The sequence below is a fragment of the Lolium rigidum genome, chromosome 7 (genome assembly GCF_022539505.1).
Source record: "Lolium rigidum isolate FL_2022 chromosome 7, APGP_CSIRO_Lrig_0.1, whole genome shotgun sequence".
Taxonomy (NCBI): Eukaryota; Viridiplantae; Streptophyta; class Magnoliopsida; order Poales; family Poaceae; genus Lolium; species Lolium rigidum.
Genome location: NC_061514.1, coordinates 280,185,219 through 280,194,671, shown reverse-complemented (window position 1 = coordinate 280,194,671; position 9,453 = coordinate 280,185,219).

The window sequence follows — 9,453 nt, the reverse complement described above, 5'->3', positions numbered from 1 at the left end:
ATTCTCATTAATTCGAACTTGGATGGCATTTGCTGTAGTAACAATTTTATTATCAATATCCTCAGGTTTAGCAGCAATTTTATTAATTAAGGAGGATTGTGACGCAGACATTTATGAGATTCGGTTTTCAGCATTTGAAATCTTAGTTTGCAAACCCGAAATCTCCATATTCAAATTTTCAAGTTGATTTCCTATATTTTTCAACAAGGTAGATTGTTCATTCATAGTTCTAGTAAACAATTGATTTTGCTCATACTGTGATTGCATAAATCTCTTAGTGGATCTTTCAATTTCTAGCATCTTTTCCTCATATCTACCATAAGAATTACCATAATCATTACCACTAGCAGGATATGGTCTATAGTTGTTACCAGAATTATTCCTATAAGCATTGTTGTTGAAATTATTACTTTTAATGAAATTCACATCAACATGTTCTTCTTGGGCAACCAATGAAGCTAACGGAACATTATTAGGATCAACATTAGATCTACCATTCACAAGCATAGACATAATAGCATCAATCTTATCACTCAAGGAGGAGGTTTCTTCAACAGAATTTACCTTCTTACCTTGTGGAGCTCTTTCCGTGTGCCATTCAAAGTAATTTATCATCATATCATCAAGAAGCTTTGTTGCCGCCCCCAAAGTGATGGACATAAAGGTACCTCCAGCAGCTGAATCCAATAGGTTCCGCGAAGAAAAATTCAGTCCTGCATAAAAGGTTTGGATGATCATCCAAGTAGTTAGTCCATGGGTTGGGCAATTATTTACCAAAGATTTCATTCTCTCCCATGCTTGAGCAACATGTTCATTATCTAATTGCTTGAAATTCATTATGCTACTTCTCAAAGATATAATTTTAGCGGGAGGATAATATCTACCAATAAAAGCATCCTTACATTTAGTCCAAGAATCAATACTATTTCTAGGCAGAGATAGCAACCAATCTTTAGCTCTTACTCTTAAGAGAAAGGAAACAATTTTAATTTTATAATGTCACCATCTACATCCTTATACTTTTGCATTTCACATAGTTCAACAAAATTATTAAGATGGGCAGCAGCATCATCGGAACTAACACCAGAAAATTGCTCTCTCATAACAAGATTCAGTAAAGCAGGTTTAATTTCAAAGAATTCTGCTGTAGTAGTAGGTGGAGCAATAGGTGTGCATAAGAAAACATTATTATTTGTGCTAGTGAAGTCACACAACTTAGTATTCTCAACAGTACCCATTTTAGCAGTAGTAAATAAAGCAAACTAAATAAAGTAAATGCAAGTAACTAATTTTTTTGTGTTTTTAATATGGAGAACAAGATAGTAAATAAAGTAAAACTAGCAACTAATTTTTTTGTGTTTTTGATATAGGAGCAAACAAAGCAGTAAATAAAATAAAGTAAAGCAAGACAAAAACAAAGTAAAGAGATTGGATGTGGGAGACTCCCCTTGCAGCGTGTCTTGATCTCCCCGGCAACGGCGCCAGAAAAAAAATGCTTGATGGCGTGTAAGACACACGTCCGTTGGGAACCCCAAGAGGAAGGTGTGATGCGTACAGCAGCAAGTTTTCCCTCAGAAAGAAACCAAGGTTTATCGAACCAGTAGGAGTCAAGAAGCACGTTGAAGGTTGATGGCGGAGGAGAGTAGTGCGGCGCAACACCAGGGATTCCGGCGCCAACGTGGAACCTGCACAACACAATCAAAGTACTTTGTCCCAACGTAACAGTGAGGTTGTCAATCTCACCGGCTTGCTTGTAAACAAAGGATTAAACGTATTGTGTGGAAGATGATGATTGTTTGCGAAGAACGATAAAGAACAATTGCGGTAGATTGTATTTCGGATGTAAAGAATAGGACCGGGGTCCACAGTTCACTAGTGGTGTCTCTCCCATAAGATAAACGAGATGTTGGGTGAACAAATTACGGTTGGGCAATTGACAAATAAAGAAGGCATAACAATGCACATACATATATCATGATGAGTACTATGAGATTTAATCGGGGCATTACGACAAAGTACATAGACCGCTATCCGGCATGCATCTATGCCTAAAAAGTCCACCTTCGGGTTATCATCCGAACCCCCTCCGGTATTAAGTTGTAAACAACGAGACAATTGCATTAAGTATGGTGCGTAATGTAATCAACACAAATATCCTTAGACAAAGCATCGATGTTTTATCCCTAGTGGCAACAACACATCCACAACCTTAGAACTTTCCGTCACTTGTCCCAGATTTAATGGAGGCATGAACCCACTATCGAGCATAAATACCCCCTCTTGGAGTCACAAGTATCAACTTGGCCGAGCCTCTACTAGCAACGGAGAGCATGCAAGAATATAAATAACATATATGATAGATTGATAACCAACTTGACATAGTATTCAATATTCATCGGATCCCAACAAACACAACATGAAGGATTACAAATAGATGATCTTGATCATGATAGGCAGCTCACAAGATCTAACATGGTAGCACAATGAGGAGAAGACAACCATCTAGCTACTGCTATGGACCCATAGTCCAGGGGTGGACTACTCACACATCGATCCGGAGGCAATCATGGCGATGAAGAGACCTCCGGGAGATGATTCCCCTCTCCGGCAGGGTGCCGGAGGCGATCTCCTGAATCCCCCGAGATGGGATTTGCGGCGGCGGAGTCTCTGTAAGGTTTTCCGTATCGTGGCTCACGGTACTGGGGGTTTCACGATGAAGACTTTAAGTAGGCGGAAGGGCAGGTCAAGGGGCGTCACGAGGGGCCCACACAACAGGCCGGCGCGGCCAGGGCTTGGGCCGCGCCGCCCTAGTGCGGCGCCACCTCGTGGCCCCACTTCGTTTCCTCTTCGGACTTCTGGAAGCTTCGTGCAAAAATAGGACCACGGGCGTTGATTTCGTCCAATTCCGAGAATATTTCCTTACTAGGATTTCTGAAACCAAAAACAGCAGAAAACGACAAGCGGCTCTTCGGCATCTCGTCAATAGGTTAGTGCCGGAAAATGCATAATAATGACATATAATGTGTATAAAACATGTGAGTATCATCATAAAAGTAGCATGGAACATAAGAATATATATATACGTTTGGGACGTATCACCCGTACCCCTTCGGAAAGAAACCCTGGTTGTCGTCTTCCTCGACTCGTTCACGCCAGGCACGTGAGAGCCTCACGTGGTCCTCCCTCTCCAACCACCACACCACGCCGCGCCTCCCTTTCTCCTCCTTTTTAATCTCCTCTGGAAACCCTAGCGCACCAACCCTCCTTTCCCCTCTCCTCCTCGCGCCGCCGCCAGCAAACCCTCTTCCTTTTCTTCTTCATCACCGAGCCCGTGAGCTCCTCATCATGGCGCCGCCGCTCGAGGCCACCCCGCGTCAAGCCGAGGGCACCAGGAGATCCGCGGCGCTGTCCTCTTCTTCCTCGTCCAGGGAATCGAACCAGAACCTCCCCAATCGGCCACAAATCGCCAATTCCGACTCCGACCTGCCGGCGAATTTCTTCGATTCCGGCGATCCCCGCCGTCAGCTGCCCCTTCCGAGCCCAGGTTGAGCACCAGCACGTGGCTGCGCACCCCCTGCACCTCCTCTTTTCTTCCCCTGCCTCCTGGTTTGTCCCTCGCCGTTGATGCCGACGTTTCTGCCCGCAGATCCTCCTCGCCGGCGGTGCCACGGCGAACTCTCGGAAGCGGCGCCGCCGTTTTCTCGTCCGCGCGGCCCAGGCGCGTCGTCCGTGCCAAACCTCGCCCCCTGGAACGCCTCCGAGCGCCTGCATTCGCGCCGCGAGTCGCGGTGACCACCCTCTGCCAGAACGCGCGTGGCATGCCCACAGTCGAACGCCTTCTGAGCGTGCACCGAAGCTTTGCCAGCTCAGCGTCCCAGTCAGCACCGGGCCCCACGCGTCAATGACTGCGGGTCAAACCGCTCTCGGTGAGACATATTTTTGTTATGAACCAGCAGTCCTTCTCTTTGCAGTTTGCACGATAACCGCCTGCAAGTTTTACAAATGAACCCGGGGTCCTTCCCCCTTTCTGTAAATTGTTTTCGGGTCCATTTCCCATTTAAATAAATCATGTTTTACTATTTTAAATAAGAAAACTTAATCTGTTAATAACTTTTAATTGGTAACTCCAAATAAAATTTGTTATATATAAATTTTGATCAAAAAAATGTGCTGAACATTAATATGCCATCCATGTCTGCTGTTGCATCATGCTTCATACCATTTCGTGATAGTTTGCATTAACACCTAATATGGAACATATGGAATATGTGGGATACTATATAAATGTTGTCCCGGTTCCATTTAAATTTGATGTAGCTCACCCCTGCCATGTTTGCCATGCTAATCAACACTTAACTTTGCCGATAGATATGCAACTTCAACTGTATTTGTTTGTCCGCGGTTCCGACTCCGATTAATATGGATAAGTTGCATTGCACCATCGATGCCATGTCATGCATATCATCTTCATCATGCTGGTTCTTCTTCCGTAGTAGTAACACTTGCACCCCGTTGTTTGTTCCAGCATTTGCTTCTTCCCGGATAGGATCACGAAGTGGTGATGTGAGATACGAGGAGTTCTCCGGATGTCCCTCGGCAAGCTTTAACAGGCAAGCATTTCCCCTATACTCTTGTCCCTGCAGGAGTCGCTCACCTATTTTATTTTGCCTTCTCCCTCATGCTATCCTTAAGTTGCGTTCTTGTCACGTGTCCCTTCCACTTGTTACCTCAAGCAGCCCATATTGCCACCACCAACCACCAATCTACTACAGCTGTTGTTTGGTTATCGGGTCTGCCTTGCGAGTCGTAGTGCATGCTAGTGTTGTTTATATCTCGTTACCATTACCGCTATCTTATCGGGTTATCTGTTGGGAATCATGACACATGGTTTATGGATATATCTGTTGAGGATATCATGGTTACTTGTTAATAGTTGTTAGCGGAGGCATCGGTGGGTCAGCTGATCGTTTTGTGACGGCTCACTTGTGTTTCTTTAAAACCTAGGACCCCGAGTTCTTGTTATCTGTTCCGAGACTGAGCGCTCTAACCACACGTGGGTATGCTTATGGGTCTCCCCTTAACCACTACCGGAATCTACAGCTTTGTCCAGTGGCCACAACTAGTTTGCAATGTTTTACCATTTGTTGTTTGCGTGCATGCCAGCCTGTTACTTATTTATTTTGGGAAGCCCCTGGGTGCCTTGTATCCCTTGTTTCTGGTGTGCACGTATAGGTCGCGGAGCCGCTGCGAAGTGGTTTATCGCCCCAGTGTGTGTTAAAACCACCTAGTACGCTGGCGCAACAGCTAGGTCCCCTTCGGAGATTCGGCCGGACTTCGATACGGGTTTAACTTAGTTAGGTGGCTTCCAGGACATTGTTGTAGTGAAGGAGAGTGCGAGCCGTGATATCCACCTGTCGTAAGTGTGTCGAGCGGTGCGTGTGGGTACATTTGGGCAACCCTGATACGTCTCCAACGTATCTATAATTTTTGATGTTCCATGCTAGTTTTATGACAATACCTACATGTTTTGCTCACATTTTATAATGATTTTATGCATTTTCCGGGACTAACCTATTAACAAGATGCCGAGGTGCCAGTTCCTGTTTTCTCTTGTTTTTGGTTCCAGAAAAGCTGTTCGGGCAATATTCTCGGAATTCGACGAAACAAAAGCCAAACCTCTTATTTTACCGAGACGGACCCAGAACACCGAAGGAGAGACGAAGAGGGGCCAAGGGGGCCCCACACCACCTGGCGGCGCGGCCAAGAGGGGGGCGCGCTGTCAACACCCGGATTTTCTAAGTCCAGATGCCTGTTATGCCATACATCGCAATCCCAGGAATATTGTTGTTGCGAGACATAACAGTTGAATATCATAAGTCATCATTCATTACATATCATAGTCGTCTTACAAATAGATCACATGATCCAATATTACAATAATAGTTGAACTATTGTTTCAACACACATCACAAATACATAGCGGAAGCATAGATAGAAGGGGACTCTATAGTCCACAGGCCAACGCTTGACGTCAGGAGTAGTCCTAGTTGTCGTAGACGTCCTGCCATCCATCCTCTTCATACTGCTGGTCCTCTTCATAGTCTGGCCATTTGAATAGCCAGGGACACAGCCGTGAGTACTTTAAAGTACTCGCAAACTAATACTAATGTAAGTACAAACATTTCTGGTAAGGGGGTGCTAAGCTCTAGTTTCTTTTGCATGAAGCCAATTTTAGTTCACAAGTATTTGAAATCAAGACCTTTCATGTGCTAACTAACTCAAGTGGGAACATTAGTGTCATTCCCACAACCTTTGTTGTAATTCAAGTCAAACTCAACATTCACCTTTCAAAAGCAAAAATCACAAGTCATATGTCACATTTTTGAAAATGGTCTGATGACGGAACAGTATGGCCTTTCCAACCGTCCTTAACCGTGGACGCGGCTATTCGAATAGGTTTACACTCTGCAGAGGTTGTACGCTTGTGCCACAACTTTTGATTACATCCGTCAGGGGTAACCCTGAATAATCGTAACTCGGTACGCGGATCATCAACCATAACCTTTTACTTACATATCCTAGTATAGGTACCTCTCCCCATGAGCTTGGCCTCCCGGTGAAGACCGATCGTCAACCCGGGAACTGCACGAGGCTTGGGCCGGACATTCACCTCATCTTTAACGTCGTTTCTTTTGTTGTGGAGGCAGCTTTCGGCATAACCCCGATGACGCTTGTTTAGAGGGAACCCATACTAAGACACATAAACTTCCGAGTTAAGCCCTACCCATAATCGGGTATTGTGGGGGTACTTGTAAATTGGAATGGTATCGCATCCGAACCCAACCATCAGTTTTGTAAAATTCACCAAGTCATTCACAAGTCATATTCACCTTTAAAATCTTTCAATAGAATGACTCATCATTCCAAGGTTTTCAAAGTCATTTCATTTCACAAGTTCCCAACTAGAGTAGTCACTTTTATTTATTTAGCAATAGCAACTAGTCATGAGGGGTGCTATCTAGCTTTGTTTGCTTTAGGCTAAATTTGATGCTCTTGTTCTATTCTAGCCTAAGTGAATCATAAATCAAAAGTAAGCTTTAAAAAAAACAATAAGCAAAATAATTGCAAGGTAAAAACATGGGATAGGTTTATTGGACATAAAAATAAATGGGGATGGTGCCTTGCTCTTGTAGAGCTTTGCACTTGGGACTTTGCAAGAGTGTTAGCTTGCCTTGGTTGGGGAATTGGTCAAAGTGGTCTTCTTCTCCTTGGAAGTAGACCTCCTCCTCCTCCTGGTACTCCTCGGTACTAGCGTCTAAAATACGAATACGGGGTACACAATCATCACACCAAACTTATCTAATTAAACTAAGCACAAACATGGTTCACACACTTAAACTAGCATCACACATTACTATTAAGTGGGTGGATGTGTTTTTCTTATTATTTAAGAAAAATAGTTTCCTCTCATACTAACTTAGATGTTATTTTCAATTACTTAGAGAAATAATTTCCTCTCATTATCTTCTTAAGATTTAATTTCTCTCATGAATAATATGTGACCTAGGTTGACTAGAGTCAACCTCTTCACACTTAACGAGTTGAGAAAGTGATTTAAATGAGGTGAACACCTCATACCATTTAATCCTATCATGTTAAAGATTTAAGATCATCAACAATTCATATGAGACCTAAATGACCAGAGTCTCTACCTCATTTTGAATTGTTCATGACAAGATTTAAATGAGAGAAACACTCCCATAAGATTTCTTAATAGTTTTGGACAATATCTTTGACTAGAAATAGCCATAAAGTCCTTTAATTAAACTAGGCCATGATCATTCAAGGTAAGCATGGCATATTTTTGTAGAAACAATTAGTATAAGTGAAATGTAAATTATTGGAGGTGGAATTAACTGAAAAGCATTTATGGTTGATTTTTAAGAATTATTATAAGGCAGCAAAGTCTCTGCCTTATTTATTTTATCACTTTAATTATACAATAGATCTAGGGTTCTATCCAGTGGCATTGTGTAGATAAATTCCTAAGGTTTCCAAAAATATAAAGTTTGTAAAATTTGGCCCAGTAGATTTGTCTCTATTAAATTTCAAAGTTAGCATCAGATTGCATATTTCATCTACTCTGGAAATTTGAGTTTAAACTGGTGGGCTCGCGCGGGAAAACTAGCTGGGCTGCAGAGAGAAAGGAGTTGGGCCGGCCCACTTCGCGTCCAGCCGCGAGCAGGCCGTCCGACGGCGGGTCCCACGCGTCGGCGAGAGGAACTCACCGAATCGGTACGGGAAGGGAGGGGCGTTGGATCAGGCGGTGATCGAACGGCCGGGGGTTGTCGTCGTCGACGGCGAGAAGCAGCGGCGGCGCGGCGGCAGTAGGGGGTCGGAGGGCGCCTCAGGGCTCCGGCGAGCGTCTGGAGGGTGCGCCGCGACGTTGTCGATGATGGTGAAGCCGATGGAAGCAGCGGCGCGTCCTGGGGCGGCCTCCTTCTCCGGCGAGCTTCGGCTACTGGCGGCGGCGGCGAGCTAGCAATTGCGGCGGTGTGGTGGCTATCTGGTGAAATTGAGGGGACGAGGAGTGCTGTGAGGATGAGGGGGAGTGAGTGGCGTGCTCAGATCAGTAGGAGGGGTGCTGCTTTTATAGTTGGGGGAGGTGGCCGTGGAGCGGAGCAGCAGTCGTCGACGGCGTCGTCGTTCCAGGGGCGCCAAGGGGCAAGTGATGGGCGCGGCGTGTTGCTGGTGCTCTGGCGAAGATGACGCGCGTGACGGCGGTGAAAAAGAGGCACTACAGCGGCGGCGAGCGTGATGGAAGCTTGCAGGTCATGGCGGAAGGGCGTGGATGCTCACGTCGTCTGCGGCGTTCCCGCGGGCCAGGGGCCATGTCCAGGCGTTGCAGGCGGTCGTCGTGCGTCGACTGGCGGCGAGGGTGAGGGCGGAGGTGACGCAGGGGCGCGGGCGGCTGACGCTCTGGCGCGTCCAGGGCTGGCGCCATGCGCGCTCTGGGGTGGCATGGGCGTTCCTGGGCGTGTCCTGGGCGCGTCGAGGCTGGCGTGTGCATGCGTCGTGTTGACCATGGGAGGGTACGGGCGTGTCCAGGAGAGTGAGGGGAAGTTGATGGACAAGGCAGGGCATGCTGGAGGTGACCAGGGAGAGAGGGAGCATGGTGATGGCATGGTGAGCACGGGCATGGCCCTGCCATGGTCGTGGAGGTCAAGTGGAGCTTCTCCAGGGCTTGTCAAGTGGGTGAGAGGTGGCAGGGAGGTGAGGTGATGCTTCAGGGCTGCAGGGGTGGCCAGAGTTGGACCAAGTCTCCTCCACTTTTCAGTATGGGCAACAATTGATACTCTGCCCAACAAGTGTTTGATGAAATGCCCGAAAGAAAAAGATTTTTGAATTTTGAGAATATTTTTGGTGGAGTGTAATATTATATTAATTGAAGTA